The following is a 17,448-nucleotide window of genomic DNA, read 5'->3' on the forward strand; positions in this document are numbered from 1 at the left end:
TCTCCAGACGAAGGTTGTGAAGGACGTACCTTCATCATCACAGTGTATCTTAATGGAAGTAGAAGCATATAAAGCATGAGAAATAACATGAATAATCATATGACATTATTAATATATCTTTATTATATCATCATGAATGGACATAAACAATATTGAATTACATTTGTACCTTCGGCCTGACAAGAAGGCAAGGGTCCAAATATGACGCGCGAGAGAATACAGGTCAGCGTGAACGGTACGGTGTCACTGTTCATCTATTTATAGGCACAGGACGCAGCCTGTGTGGAATTACATCTATGCCCTTGACATTTACTATTGACTTAGGGATAATCTATCGAGGACTAGACAACCTTTTCCCCCTTTAAGTCGGTTTCATTTTCCACTGTTGAGCCGAAGCTTTTCCACGAGTAGCTTCGGCATTTGTTCATCCTTCTCCTGAACTGTGCTCTTCATATCATATACAACTTCATCCCATGTCTGAAGGTTGCTGTACATATATTATACTTGGGATACATGTTAGTCATGTTTTTGAGGACCTTCGGAAGATGAAGGCCCCCAACAACTACCAAGGTGAGTCAGCAAGGTTTCACTATGTAGCCTTTACAGAGACTCCCCTGGTGCATAGCTGCTCGTTAGGTTTCGCCAGTCGTACAAACGCAGTACACCTCCCCAAGGTGGGTGACTAACAAAACCAAATCGAATGAATCTCTGCACCCCAACCTTGGCAGATTGAGCACTACGCCCCGACCCCTATTGACGGCCCTCCGGCAAAGCCAACTACACCCCTAGGTTCATCTAATTAATCGGCTAAGGGCGTCCCATTCCACTGTCATGGTTGCACTGTTATCCCGGGTGGTCACTCCACGAACAGGTCCTTACAGAGAGGTACTCAGGAAAAAGGCTTGAGCCCCCTAGATTATCATAAGCTCATCAACATAATCAGGATAACAGTATCGTATCATAAATGTTCACATCATGTTCATTGATTAAAGTTAAGGCAATAGCAAGATGCTAACCATGATAACCCAAAATGTAAACAAGGATAAGTGAATACAGACTAGTCAATCCTTAGGTTTCATAAAGTAATGCGGGACAGTGAATCATAAAGTATGTATGACATAATAGGTCAGAGGACACTTGCCTTCACCAGGTTGTTGCTCAGGGAGGTCTCCAACAACACACTCAGGAACCTCGGACTGCTCGTTGTATAAATAAAGCGAGCATGCATTCAATACACTTGGAAAGTACAAATAAACAGCACACCAAACATGTACAAACATAGGAATACATCTTTTTTTAAAGGACACATTACTACATAAAGGATAATGAATTCAAAGTATAACATAAAATGTAACATAAATTAACTTCATTTGGAAATAGGTTATTATTTCCCTAAGTGTTGCTTACAAGTACATAGCATAGTTCAATTTAGTTTATTGTGACCTAAAAATTAGAATAGAGATGAATTCATGTAATACACATTATTAATCTCACAAGCTTAAACATGTTTAAATCTCTAAGATTCTCCTTTTATTTACTTTATTAAATAAATAAAACTACATCTACATTACTTCATACTTAATCATAAAAATTGGAATGTGTAGACAGTAATTGAAACTATTTTATTTAGACAGAGAATAATCCTATGAACATTTTGCAATTTGAATCACTAAATTTGGAGTTCATATGCAAAAGATATGAAATAAACAAGTTTTGGAATTCAAAATATGAAATTAGGTCTAATTCTGTGAATATTTAAAAGTCCAGGGTTAAATCTGCAAGATTACAGGGGTCTGTGCGCGAAAACCAGGGACGGCGGGTTGATTTCCAATAAACCGAGGGTCTCTTTAATAAAACAACCACGCGAAGGGGTATCGGGTGAATCTAACCGTCAGATCTAAAACCAACGGCTGAGATTAGATCTGCGGCCGAGGGCGCGCGCGCGGGCGGGCGAGCGAGCGCTGACAGGCGGGCCAGGGCGTCAGCGATAGAGGGTGAGGGTGCACTGACCGAGTAGGCCCAACGCCAGGGGACTTAGGCGCTGACAGGCGGGCCAGAGGCACAGGGCGCGCGTGCTCGAAGCGGTATTCACGATCTGGGTCGTGCGATGAAGATCGGACGGAGGGGATCAGACCAGGCAGTGGTGAACGACTGCGGGCGGCGCTATTCTTCTCCGCGGCAGAGAGGTCACTAGAGTTGAGGCTGGCGTGAGCTAAGGTGGCTCCGGGGTCGCCGGAGTTGGGCACAGAGGGAGAGAATGTCACGGCGAACTCAATGGCAAGGAAGAGGCCATGAATCCGAGGGCAGAGAGGGGAGAACGGTAGAGAGAAGATCTCGGGCGGGCTGAAGTAACTCCGATGAGGCATTCCGGCCACGGGGAGGGGGCTTAAGGCGCGCTAAGGCCTTGGCTAGCTTCAGCAGAGGTAGAGGCACCTTAGGGACTAACGTCGGGGAACTAGACCGGGCTAAATTGGCCTGCCACCGCGCGAGCACGACGGTCCGCCGCGGCCGAGCACCGGCGAAGCCGAAATTGGTCGAGCACAGAGCGCAATAGGGAAAATTGGGCACGGGGACAAGTGTCTCACCTCGGGGCGGAGCTCGGGGAGGCTTGGCGCGGTCTCCGGCGAGCTGGATGGTCGGGAACGCGGGCGCGGGTCCCTGCCGGCTGCTGGCGGCGTGGGCAGAGCGCGAAAGAGGGTGGAGCTGCGTGAAATGAGGCGGGGCGAGTGTGGGGCGCTGGCGGGGCTCTAAGAAGGGAGCTGGGCACGTGGACAGGTGTCATGGCCGAGAAATCCGGCGACGTGCGCGAGTGCGCACTCGCCGGTCCACGGCGGGCACGGGGAGGGCGGAGCTGACAGGGCAGGCCCACGGCGCAGAGAGAGAAAAGGGGACGCGCGGGGCAACAACTCAGCAACTGGCGAACTGGGCCCACGAGACAGAGAGAGAGAGGGGAAGCGCGCGGGTGAAGAAAACTGGCGCCGACAGATTGGCCCCACTGGGCAGCGAGCGAGAGAGGGAGGGCGCGTGGGAGAGAGAGAGCTGTCGCTGACAGGTGGGGTCCGCCTGTCAGCAGGCGCGGGCGTGCGGCCTGGCTGGGCCGAGCTGGGCTGGTTTGGGCTGCTTTCTCTTTTTCTTTTTCTCTGAATTTTCTAATTCTTTTTCTATTTCTTTTCTATAGGGTTTTCAATTCCAAATTCAAATTAGGTTTCAAATTCAAATAAATTCAAACATGTGCAACACTTCAAAGAATATTTTAAGTTCAGCATGATGCAACATGTCATGACTCATAAATATTTTGGCAAAAATAAATAATTAAATCCCCCTAACCTTAAGCTATTTCTACTTAAAAGGGAAAAAGGGAGAGAGAATCTAGAGAGAGATAGAACCTAGGGTGAGAGAGAGAAGAGTAACACATGAATTTGGGTGATAATTAGAAAGAAATTTTATACCCCCAAATTCAGGGTGTTACAGTCATGATCTCAGAATAGATACTCAACCCGGAGATTGAATTTCTGCTTCTTGAAGCAGTCATAGGCTTCCACTCCTTCCCATAGCTTCTTTAACTCTTCAATAAGTGGTTGAAGCATCACATTGAGGCGCATGCAAGAATGCTCAGGCCCAGGTATAACAAGACATAAAAACATAAACTCATATTTCATGCCAAAAGCATGTGGAAGGTTGTACGGTATGTCAATGACATGCCAACATGAGTACTGAAAGGGAATTAGGCTTACACCTAGTTCCTAATTGATTTTGGTGGTTGAATTTCCCAACACAAATAATTGGACTAACTAGTTTGCTCTAGTGTATAAGTGAAAGGGAATTAGGCTTACACCTAGTTCCTAAATAATTTTGGTGGTTGAATTGCCCAACACAAATAATTGGACTAACTAGTTTGCCCAAGTGTGTAGATTATACAGGTGTAAAAGGTTCACCCTCAGCCAATAAAAAGACCAAGTTTTGGATTCAATAAAGGAGCAAGGGGCAACCGAAGGCACCCCTGGTCTGGCGCACCGGACTGTCCGGTGTGCCACCGGACAGTGAACAGTTCCTGTCCGGTGCACCAGGGGACTCAGACTCCAACTCTTCGCCCTCGTGAATTCTCGGAAGCCGGCGCGCTATAATTCACCGGACTGTCCGGTGTGCACCGGACATGTCCGGTGCTCCAAGGAAGCGCGGTCTCCAGAACTCGCCAGCCTCGGGTTCGCGCGGCAGCCGCTCCGCTAAAATTCACCGGACTGTCCGGTGTGCACCGGACTGTCCGGTGTACCAGCGGAGCAACGGCTCTTTTCGGCGCCAACGGCTCCCTGCGGAGCATTTAATGCGCGCTCAGCGCGCGCAGAAGTCAGAATCGCCCATGCCGGTGCACCGGACATCAAACAGTACATGTCCGGTGTGCACCGGACACCCAGGCGGGCCCACAAGTCAGAAGCTCCAACGGTCAGAATCCAACGGCAGTGATGACGTGGCAGGGGCACCGGACTGTCCGGTGTGCACCGGACTGTCCGGTGCGCCATCGAGCAGACGCCTCCAGCCAACGGTCAAGTTTGGTGGTTGGGGCTATAAATACCCCAACCACCCCACCATTCATTGCATCCAAGTTTTCCACTTCTCAACTACTACAAGAGCTCTAGCACTCAATTCTAGACACACTAAAGAGATCAAATCCTCTCCAATTCGACACAAAGCCCTAGTGACTAGTGAGAGTGATTTGCCGTGTTCATTTGAGCTCTTGCGCTTGGATTGCTTCTTTTCTTTCTCACTTGTTCTTGAGATCACAACTCCATTGTAATCAAGGCAAGAGGCACCAATTGTGTGGTGGCCCTTGCGGGGAAGTTTTGTTCCCGGCTTTGATTAGAGAAGAGAAGCTCACTCGGTCCGAGGGACCGTTTGAGAGAGGGAAGGGTTGAAAGAGACCCGGCCTTTGTGGCCTCCTCAACGGGGAGTAGGTTTGCAAGAACCGAACCTCGGTAAAACAAATCTCCGTGTCTCACTTGCTTATTCGCTTGGGATTTGTTTTGCGCCCTCTCTCTCGGACTCGTTTATATTTCTAACGCTAACCCGGCTTGTAGTTGTGTTTATATTTGTAAATTTCAGTTTCGCCCTATTCACCCCCCCTCTAGGCGACTATCAATTGGTATCGGAGCGCGGTGCTTCATTAGAGCCTAACCGCTCGAAGTGATGTCGGGAGATCACGCCAAGAAGGAGATGGAGACCGGCGAAAAGCCCACTACAAGCTACGGGAGCACTTCATCGGAAGAGTCCCGCACCAAAAGGAGGGAGAAGAAGAAGAGCTCCTCCAACAAAGGGAAGGAGAAGAAATCTTCTTCTCACCACAAAGAGAAGAAGGAAAAATCTTCTTCCCACAAGCCGCATCGGAAAGGCGACAAGCACAAGAGGATGAGGAAGGTGGTATACTACGAGACCGACACTTCATCAACTTCTACCTCCGACTCCGATGCGCCCTCCGTCACTTCTAAGCGCCAAGAGCGCAAGAAGTATAGTAAGATCCCCCTACGCTACCCTCGCATTTCCAAACATACACCTTTACTTTCCGTCCCACTAGGCAAACCACCAACTTTTGATGGTGAAGATTACGCTAGGTGGAGCGATTTAATGCGATTTCATCTAATCTCGCTCCACAAAAGCATATGGGATGTTGTTGAGTTTGGTGCGCAGGTACCATCCGTAGGGGATGAGAACTATGATGAGGATGAGGTAGCCCAAATCGAGCACTTCAACTCACAAGCCACAACAATTCTCCTCGCCTCACTAAGTAAAGAGGAATATAACAAAGTACAAGGGTTGAAGAACGCCAAGGAGGTTTGGGATGTACTCAAAACCGCGCACGAGGGAGATGAACTCACCAAGATCACCAAGCGGGAAACGATCGAGGGGGAGCTCGGTCGGTTCCGGCTTCACAAAGGGGAGGAGCCACAACACATGTACAACCGGCTCAAAACTTTGGTAAACCAAGTGCGCAACCTCGGGAGCAAGAAGTGGGATGACCACGAAGTGGTAAATGTTATTTTAAGATCTCTCATTTTTCTAAATCCCACTCAAGTTCAATTGATTCGTGGTAATCCTAGATATACTAAAATGACCCCCGAGGAAGTTATCGGGCATTTTGTAAGTTTTGAGTGCATGATAGTAGGCTCGAGGAAAATCAACGAGCTTGGCGACCCATCCGAAGCTCAACCCGTTGCATTCAAAGCGACGGAAGAGAAGAAGGAAGAGTCTACACCAAGTCGACAACCAATCGACGCCTCCAAGCTTGACAATGAGGAGATGGCGCTCGTCATCAAGAGCTTCCGCCAAATCCTCAAACAAAGGAGGGGGAAAGACTACAAGTCCCGCTCCAAGAAGGTTTGCTACAAGTGTGGTAAGCCCGGTCACTTTATTGCTAAATGTCCATTATCAAGTGATAGTGACAGGGGCGACGACAAGAAGGGGAGAAGAAAGGAGAAGAAGAGGTACTACAAGAAGAAGGGCGGCGATGCCCATGTTTGTCGGGAGTGGGACTCCGACGAAAGCTCTAGCGACTCCTCCGACGACGAGGACGCCGCCAACATCGCCGTCACCAAGGGACTCCTCTTTCCCAACGTCGGCCACAAGTGCCTCATGGCAAAGGACGGCAAAAAGAAGGTTAAATCTAACTCCTCCACTAAATATGAGTCTTCTAGTGATGATAATGCTAGTGATGAGGAAGATAATTTGCGTTCCCTTTTTGCCAACCTTAACATAGCTCAAAAGGAAAAATTGAATGAATTGGTTAGTGCTATTCATGAAAAAGATGACCTTTTGGACTCCCAAGAGGATTGTCTAATTAAAGAAAACAAAAAACATGTTAAGGTTAAAAAGGCTTATGCTCTAGAAGTAGAAAAATGTGAAAAATTATCTAGTGAGCTAAGCACTTGCCGTGAGATGATTGACAACCTTAGAAATGAAAATGCTAGTTTAAATGCTAAGGTTGATTCTCATGTTTGTAATGTTTCAATTCCCAATCCTAGAAATAATAATGATGATTTGCTTGCTAGGATTGAAGAATTAAGCATTTCTCTTGCTAGCCTTAGATTAGAAAATGAAAGTTTGATTGCTAAGGCTAAAGATTTTGATGTTTGCAAAATTACAATTGCCGATCTTAGAGATAAGAATGATATACTTCGTGCTAAGATTGTTGAACTTAATTCTTGCAAACCATCTACATCTACCATTGAGCATGTCACTATTTGTACTAGATGTAGAAATGTTGATATTGATGCTATTCATGATCATATGGCTTTAATTAAACAACAAAATGATCATATAGCAAAACTAGATGCTAAAATTGCCGAGCATAACTTAGAAAATGAAAAATTTAAATTTGCTAGAAGTATGCTCTATAATGGGAGACGCCCGGGCATTAAGGATGGCATTGGCTTCCAAAGGGGAGACGATGTCAAAATTAGTGCCCCTCCTAAGAGATTGTCCAACTTTGTTAAGGGCAAGGCTCCCATGCCTCAGGATAACGAGGGTTACATTTTATACCCTGCCGGTTATCCCGAGAGCAAAATTAGGAGAATTCACTCTAGGAAGTCTCACTCTGGCCCTAACCATGCTTTTATATATAGGGGTGAGACATCTAGCTCTAGGCAACCAACCCGTGCCAAGTTGCCTAGAAAGAAAACTCCTAATGCATCAAATGATCATGCTATTTCATTTAAAACATTTGATGCCTCTTATGTGTTGACTAACAAATCCGGCAAAGTAGTTGCCAAATATGTTGGGGGCAAGCACAAGGGGTCAAGGACTTGTGTTTGGGTACCCAAAGTTCTTGTGTCTAATGCCAAAGGACCCAAAACCATTTGGGTACCTAAAGTCAAGAACTAAAATTGTTTTGTAGGTTTATGCATCCGGAGGCTCAAGTTGGATACTCGACAGCGGGTGCACAAACCACATGACCGGGGAGAAAAGGATGTTCTCCTCATATGAGAAAAACAAAGATCCCCAACGAGCTATCACATTCGGGGATGGAAATCAAGGGTTGGTCAAAGGTTTGGGTAAAATTGCTATTTCACCTGACCATTCCATTTCCAATGTTTTTCTTGTTGATTCATTAGATTACAACTTGCTTTCTGTTTCCCAATTATGTCAAATGGGCTACAACTGTCTATTCACTGATGTAGGTGTCACTGTCTTTAGAAGAAGTGATGATTCAATAGCATTTAAGGGAGTGTTAGAGGGTCAGCTATACTTGGTAGATTTTGATAGAGCTGAACTCGACACTTGCTTAATTGCTAAGACTAACATGGGTTGGCTCTGGCACCGCCGACTAGCCCATGTTGGGATGAAGAATCTTCATAAGCTTCTAAAGGGAGAGCACATTTTAGGATTAACAAATGTTCATTTTGAGAAAGACAGGATTTGTAGCGCATGCCAGGCGGGAAAGCAAGTTGGAGTCCATCATCCACACAAGAACATCATGACGACCGACAGGCCGCTTGAGCTACTCCACATGGATCTATTCGGCCCGATTGCTTACATAAGCATCGGCGGGAGTAAGTATTGTCTTGTAATAGTGGATGATTATTCTCGCTTCACTTGGGTATTCTTTTTGCAGGAAAAATCTCAAACCCAAGAGACCTTAAAGGGATTCTTGAGACGGGCTCAAAATGAGTTCGGCTTGAGGATCAAGAAAATTAGAAGCGACAACGGGACGGAGTTCAAGAACTCTCAAATTGAAGGCTTCCTTGAGGAGGAGGGCATCAAGCATGAGTTCTCTTCTCCCTACACGCCACAACAAAATGGTGTAGTGGAGAGGAAGAATCGAACTCTTTTGGACATGGCAAGAACCATGCTTGATGAGTACAAGACACCGGACCGGTTTTGGGCCGAAGCGGTCAACACCGCCTGCTACGCCATCAACCGGTTATATCTTCACCGAATCCTCAAGAAGACATCATATGAACTCCTAACCGGTAAAAAGCCCAACATTTCATACTTTAGAGTTTTTGGTAGCAAATGCTTTATTCTTGTTAAAAGAGGTAGAAAATCTAAATTTGCTCCTAAAACTGTAGAAGGCTTTTTACTTGGTTATGACTCAAACACAAGGGCATATAGGGTCTTTAACAAGTCCACTGGACTAGTTGAAGTCTCATGTGACGTTGTGTTTGATGAAACTAACGGCTCTCAAGTAGAGCAAGTTGATCTTGATGAAGTAGGTGAAGAACAGGCTCCATGCATAGCGCTTAGGAACATGTCCATTGGGGATGTGTGTCCTAGGGAATCCGAAGAGCCTCCAAATGCACAAGATCAACCATCCTCCTCCATGCAAGCATCTCCACCAACTCAAAATGAGGATGAGGCTCAAGTTGATGAAGGGCAAAATCAAGAAGATGAGCCACCTCAAGATAATGGCGATGATCAAGGGGGAGATGCAAATGATCAAGAAAAGGAGGATGAGGAAGAGCCAAGGCCGCCACACCCAAGAGTCCACCAAGCAATCCAACGAGATCACCCCGTCGACACCATCCTCGGCGACATTCATAAGGGGGTAACCACTCGATCTCGTGTTGCACATTTTTGTGAACATTACTCTTTTGTCTCCTCTAGTGAGCCACACAGGATAGAGGAAGCACTTCAAGATTCGGATTGGGTGGTGGCAATGCAAGAGGAGCTCAACAACTTCACTAGAAATGAGGTATGGCATTTAGTTCCACGTCCTAACCAAAATGTTGTAGGAACCAAATGGGTCTTCCGCAACAAGCAAGATGAGCATGGTGTGGTGACAAGGAACAAAGCTCGACTCGTGGCCAAAGGGTATTCACAAGTCGAAGGTTTGGATTTCGGTGAAATCTATGCACCCGTAGCTAGGCTTGAGTCAATTCGCATATTATTGGCCTATGCTACTTACCATGGCTTTAAGCTCTATCAAATGGACGTGAAAAGTGCCTTCCTCAACGGACCAATCAAGGAAGAAGTCTATGTTGAGCAACCTCCCGGCTTTGAAGACAGTGAGTACCCTAACCATGTTTATAGGCTCTCGAAGGCGCTTTATGGGCTCAAGCAAGCCCCAAGAGCATGGTATGAATGCCTAAGAGATTTCCTTATTTCTAATGGCTTCAAAGTCGGCAAGGCCGATCCTACACTCTTTACTAAAACTCTTGAAAATGACTTGTTTGTATGCCAAATTTATGTTGATGATATTATATTTGGGTCTACTAACGAGTCTACATGTGAAGAGTTTAATAGGATCATGACACAGAAATTCGAGATGTCGATGATGGGGGAGTTGAAGTATTTTCTAGGATTCCAAGTCAAGCAACTCCAAGAGGGCACCTTCATTAGCCAAACGAAGTACACTCAAGACATTCTAACCAAGTTTGGGATGAAGGATGCCAAACCTATCAAGACACCCATGGGAACTAATGGGCATCTCGACCTCGACACGGGAGGTAAGTCCGTGGATCAAAAGGTATACCGGTCGATGATTGGTTCATTGCTTTATTTATGTGCATCTCGACCGGACATTATGCTTTCCGTTTGCATGTGTGCAAGATTCCAATCCGACCCTAAGGAATCACACCTTACGGCCGTAAAACGAATCTTGAGATATTTGGCTTACACACCTAAGTTTGGGCTTTGGTACCCTCGGGGATCCACATTTGATTTGATTGGTTATTCGGATGCCGATTGGGCGGGGTGCAAAATTAATAGGAAGAGCACATCGGGGACTTGTCAGTTCTTGGGAAGATCCTTGGTGTCTTGGGCTTCAAAGAAGCAAAATTCGGTCGCTCTTTCCACCGCCGAAGCCGAGTACATTGCCGCAGGTCATTGTTGCGCGCAATTGCTTTGGATGAGGCAAACCCTGCAGGACTACGGTTACAAATTAACCAAAGTCCCTTTGCTATGTGATAATGAGAGTGCAATCAAAATGGCCGACAATCCCGTCGAGCATAGCCGCACTAAGCACATAGCCATTCGGTATCATTTTCTTAGGGATCACCAACAAAAGGGAGATATCGAGATTTCTTACACTAACACTAAAGATCAATTAGCCGATATCTTTACCAAGCCTCTTGATGAACAATCTTTTACCAGACTTAGGCATGAGCTCAATATTCTTGATTCTAGAAATTTCTTTTGCTAGCTTGCACACATAGCTCATTTGAATACCTTTGATCATATCTCTTTTATATGCTATGACTAATGTGTTTTCAAGTCTATTTCAAACCAAGTCATAGGTATATTGAAAGGGAATTGGAGTCTTCGGCGAAGAAAAAGGCTTCCACTCCGTAACTCATACTTCGCCATCACTCCGAGCAACTCTCTATTCTTTGAGGGAGAAATGAGCATCAAAGAAAAGGACTTCATCCTTGGGGGAGAGAGTAAAAGCAAAAGGACCAGACTTCGTCTTTGGTATAATCTTAACTCATTCATTTATGACCAAAGAGGAAGAAATTACTTCGAGGGCTCTAATGATTCCGTTTTTGGCGATTCATGCCAAAAAGGGGGAGAAATGAGCCCAAAGCAAAAGGACCGCACCACCACCACCAAATTCAAAAACTTAGTGCTTTCCAAAAGTATTTATCATTTGGTATCCTATTGTGTTCAAAAGGGGGAGAAAATAGTATTTCAAAAATGATATATCAAAACCCTCTTGAACACTAAGAGGTGGATCTCTTTTAGGGGGAGTTTTGTTTAGTCAAAGGAAAAGCATTTGAAACAGGGGGAGAAAATTTCAAATCTTGAAAATGCTTTACAAACTCTTATTCATTTACCTTTGACTATTTGCAAAAGATCTTTGAAATGGATTTACAAAAATTTTTGCAAAAACAAAACATGTGGTGCAAATGTGGTCCAAAATGTTACATAAGAAAGAAACATTCCATGCATATCTTGTAAGTAGTTATATTGGCTCAATTCCAAGCAACCTTTACACTTACATCATGCAAACTAGTTCAATTATGCACTTCTCTATTTGCTTTGGTTTGTGTTGGCATCAATCACCAAAAAGGGGGAGATTGAAAGGGAATTAGGCTTACACCTAGTTCCTAAATAATTTTGGTGGTTGAATTGCCCAACACAAATAATTGGACTAACTAGTTTGCCCAAGTGTGTAGATTATACAGGTGTAAAAGGTTCACCCTCAGCCAATAAAAAGACCAAGTTTTGGATTCAATAAAGGAGCAAGGGGCAACCGAAGGCACCCCTGGTCTGGCGCACCGGACTGTCCGGTGTGCCACCGGACAGTGAACAGTTCCTGTCCGGTGCACCAGGGGACTCAGACTCCAACTCTTCGCCCTCGGGAATTCTCGGAAGCCGGCGCGCTATAATTCACCGGACTGTCCGGTGTGCACCGGACATGTCCGGTGCTCCAAGGAAGCGCGGTCTCCAGAACTCGCCAGCCTCGGGTTCGCGCGGCAGCCGCTCCGCTAAAATTCACCGGACTGTCCGGTGTGCACCGGACTGTCCGGTGTACCAGCGGAGCAACGGCTCTTTTCGGCGCCAACGGCTCCCTGCGGAGCATTTAATGCGCGCTCAGCGCGCGCAGAAGTCAGAATCGCCCATGCCGGTGCACCGGACATCAAACAGTACATGTCCGGTGTGCACCGGACACCCAGGCGGGCCCACAAGTCAGAAGCTCCAACGGTCAGAATCCAACGGCAGTGATGACGTGGCAGGGGCACCGGACTGTCCGGTGCGCCATCGAGCAGACGCCTCCAGCCAACGGTCAAGTTTGGTGGTTGGGGCTATAAATACCTCAACCACCCCACCATTCATTGCATCCAAGTTTTCCACTTCTCAACTACTACAAGAGCTCTAGCACTCAATTCTAGACACACTAAAGAGATCAAATCCTCTCCAATTCGACACAAAGCCCTAGTGACTAGTGAGAGTGATTTGCCGTGTTCATTTGAGCTCTTGCGCTTGGATTGCTTCTTTTCTTTCTCACTTGTTCTTGAGATCACAACTCCATTGTAATCAAGGCAAGAGGCACCAATTGTGTGGTGGCCCTTGCGGGGAAGTTTTGTTCCCGGCTTTGATTAGAGAAGAGAAGCTCACTCGGTCCGAGGGACCGTTTGAGAGAGGGAAGGGTTGAAAGAGACCCGGCCTTTGTGGCCTCCTCAACGGGGAGTAGGTTTGCAAGAACCGAACCTCGGTAAAACAAATCTCCGTGTCTCACTTGCTTATTCGCTTGGGATTTGTTTTGCGCCCTCTCTCTCGGACTCGTTTATATTTCTAACGCTAACCCGGCTTGTAGTTGTGTTTATATTTGTAAATTTCAGTTTCGCCCTATTCACCCCCCCTCTAGGCGACTATCAATAAGTTATACAGGTGTCAAAGGTTCACACATAGCCAATAAAAAGACCAAGAATTGGGTTCAACCAAGAGAGCAAGGAATAACCGAAGGCAGCCCTGGTCTGGCGCACCAGGGGACTTCAAGCCAAACTCTTCACCTTCTGGAAAACTCAGAGGCGCTCCGCTATAATTCACCGGACTGTCCGGTGTACACCGGACAGTGTCCGGTGCTCCAGGAATGAAGCGACTCTGAACTCGCCAGCTTCGGGAATTCGCTCCGCTATAATTCACCGGACTGTCCGGTGAGCCAGCGAAGCAACGGCTACTTCGCGCCAACGGTCACCTGCAGAGTCATTTAATGCGTGCCAGAGCGCGCAGAAGTTAGGCACACGCGAGATGGCGCACCGGACACTCTACAGTACATGTCCGGTGTGCCACCGGACATCCAGGCGGGCTCAGCAGTCAGAGCTCCAACGGTCGGAACCCAACGGCCTGGTGACATGGCTGGCGCACCGGACACTGTCCGGTGTGCACCGGACTGTCCGGTGCACCATGCGACAGACAGCCTCCACCAAACGGCTAGTTTGGTGGTTGGAGTTATAAATACCCCCAACCACCCCACATTCAAGTCATCCAAGTTTTCACACTTCCAACCACTTACAAGAGCTAGGCATTCAATACAAGACACACCCAAGTGATCAAATCCTCTCCCAATTCCACAAAAGCTTTAGTGACTAGTGAGAGTGATTTGTTGTGTTCTTTTGAGCTCTTGTGCTTGGATTGCTTTCGTCTTTCTCATTCTTTCTTGAGATCAATACTCAATTGTAACCGAGGCAAGAGACACCAATTGTGTGGTGGTCCTTGCGGGGAAGTTTTGTTCCCGGTTGATTTGAGAAGAGAAAGCTCACTCGGTCTGAGGGACCGTTTGAGAGAGGGAAAGGGTTGAAAAAGACCCGGCCTTTGTGGCCTCCTCAACAGGGAGTAGGTTTGCGAGAACCGAACCTCGGTAAAACAAATCCGCGTGTCACACTCTTTATTTGCTTGCGATTTGTTTTGAACCCTCTCTCGCAGACTCGATTATATTTCTAACGCTAACCCGACTTGTAGTTGTGATTAACTTTGTAAATTTCAGTTTCGCCCTATTCACCCCCCCTCTAGGCGACTTTCAATTGGTATCGGAGCCCGGTGCTTCATTAGAGCCTAACCACTCGAAGTGATGTCGGGAGAACACGCCAAGAAGGAGATGGAGACCGGCGAAAAGCCTACTACAAGCCACGGGAAGGCTTCATCGGAAGAGTCCCGCAAAAAGGGAAAGGGGAAGGAGAAGAAAGCTTCTTCCTGTAAGTCGCATCGGAGTGGCGACAAGATAAAGAAGATGAGGAAGGTGGTCTACTACGAGACCGACACTTCATCACCTTCTACCTCTGGCTCCGACGCACCCTCCGTAACTTCTAAGCGCCATGAGCGCAAGAAGTTTAGTAAGATCCCCTTACATTACCCTCGCACTTCTAGACATACTCCATTACTTTCCGTTCCATTAGGCAAACCACCAACCTTTGACGGTGAAGATTATGCTAGGTGGAGTGATTTAATGAAATTTCATCTAACCTCACTCCACAAAAGTATATGGAATATTGTTGAGTTTGGAGCACAGGTACCATCCGTAGGGGATGAGGATTATGATGAAGACGAGGTGGCCCAAATCGAGCACTTCAACTCCCAAGCCACAACCATACTCCTCGCCTCTCTAAGTAGGGAGGAGTACAACAAGGTGCAAGGATTAAAGAGCGCCAAGGAAGTTTGGGACGTGCTCAAGACCGCGCACGAGGGTGATGAACTCACCAAGATCACCAAACGGGAAACGATCGAGGGGGAGCTTGGTCGCTTCCGTCTTCGCCAAGGGGAGGAGCCACAAGACATGTACAACCGGCTCAAAACCTTGGTGAATCAAGTGCGCAACCTCGGGAGCAAGAAATGGGATGACCACGAGGTGGTTAAGGTTATTCTAAGATCACTTATTTTCCTTAACCCTACTCAAGTACAATTAATTCGTGGCAATCCTAGATATACACTAATGACTCCCGAGGAAGTAATCGGGAATTTTGTGAGCTTTGAATTCATGATCAAGGGATCAAGGAAGATCAACGAGCTTGACGGCCCCTCCACGTCCGAAGCTCAACCGGTCGCATTCAAGGCGACGGAAGAAAAGAAGGAGGAGTCTACACCGAGTAGAACACCCATCGACGCCTCCAAGCTCGACAATGAGGAAATGGCGCTCGTCATCAAGAGCTTCTGCCAAATCCTCAAGCAAAGGAGGGGGGAAGATTACAAGCCCCGCTCCAAGAAGGTTTGCTACAAGTGTGGTAAGCCCGGTCACTTTATAGCAAAATGTCATATTCTAGTGACAGTGACAGGGGCGACGACAAGAAGGGGAGAAGAAAGGAGAAGAAGAGGTACTACAAGAAGAAGGGCGGCGATGCCCATTTTTGTCGTGAGTGGGACTCCGACGAAAGCTCTAGTGACTCCTCCGACGACGAGGACGCCGCCAACATCGCCGTCACCAAGGGACTTCTCTACCCCAACGTCGGCCACAAGTGCCTCATGGCAAAGGACGGCAAAAATAAAAAGGTTAAATCTAAATCCTCCACTAGATATGAATCCTCTAGCGATGATAATGCTAGTGATGAGGAAGATAATTTGCGTACTCTTTTTGCCAACTTAAACATGCAACAAAAGGAGAAATTAAATGAATTAATTAGTGCAATCCATGAGAAGGATGACCTCTTGGACTCCCAAGAGGACTTCCTAATCAAGGAAAACAAAAAGCATGTTAAAGTTAAAAATGCTTATTCTCTAGAAGTTGAAAAATGTGAAAAATTATCTAGTGAACTAAGCACTTGCCATGAGACTATAGATAACCTTAGAAATGAGAATGCTAATTTGTTAGCTAAGGTTGATTCTATTGCTTGTAATGTTTCAATTCCCAATCTTAGAAATGATAATGATAATTTGCTTGCTAAGATTGAAGAATTAAACATTACTCTTGCTAGCCTTAGGAATGAAAATGAAGAATTGCTTACTAAGGCTAAAGAACTAGATGTTTGCAATATTACAATTTCCGATCTTAGAGATAAAAATGATATATTGTGTGCTAAGATTGTTGAACTTAATTCTTTCAAACCATCTACATCTACCGTTGAGCACACTATTATTTGCACTAGATGTAGAGATGTTGATATTAATGCTATACATGATCACATGGCTTTAATTAAACAACAAAATGATCATATAGCTAAACTAGATGCAAAAATTGCCGAGCATGAAATTGAAAATGAAAAATTTAAATTTGCTCGTAGTATGCTTTATAGTGGGAGACGCCCTGGCATTAAGGATGGCATTGGCTTCCAACAGGAAGGCAATGTCAAAAATAATGCCCCTCCTAAGAAACTGTCCAACTTTATTAAGGGCAAGGCTCCCATGCCTCAGGATAACGAGGGTTACATTTTGTACCCTGCCGGTTATCCCGAGAGCAAAATTAGGAGAATTCACTCTAGGAAGTCTCACTCTGGCCCTAATCATGCTTTTATGTATAAGGGTGAGACATCTAGTTCTAGGCAACCAACCCGTGCTAAGTTGCCTAAAAGGAAAACTCCTAGTGCATCAAATGATCATAACATTTCATTTAAAACTTTTGATGCATCCTATGTTTTAACTAACAAATCCGGCAAGGTAGTTGCCAAGTATGTTGGGGGCAAACACAAGGGATCAAAAACCTGTGTTTGGGTACCCAATGTTCTTGTGTCTAATGCCAAAGGACCCAAAAACCATTTGGGTACCTAAAGTCAAGAACTAAACTTGTTTTGTAGGTTTATGCATCCGGGGGCTCAAGTTGGATTATCGACAGCGGGTGCACAAACCACATGACAGGGGAGAAGAAGATGTTCACCTCCTATGAGAAAAACCATGATCCCCAACGAGCTATCACATTCGGGGATGGAAACCAAGGTTTGGTCAAAGGTTTGGGTAAAATTGCTATATCTCCTGACCATTCTATTTCCAATGTTTTTCTTGTAGATTCATTAGATTACAATTTGCTTTCCGTATCTCAATTATGTCAAATGGGCTACACCTGTCTATTTACTGATGTAGGTGTCACTGTCTTTAGAA

The sequence above is a fragment of the Zea mays genome, chromosome 9, assembly GCF_902167145.1.
Source record: "Zea mays cultivar B73 chromosome 9, Zm-B73-REFERENCE-NAM-5.0, whole genome shotgun sequence".
Classification (NCBI taxonomy): domain Eukaryota; kingdom Viridiplantae; phylum Streptophyta; class Magnoliopsida; order Poales; family Poaceae; genus Zea; species Zea mays.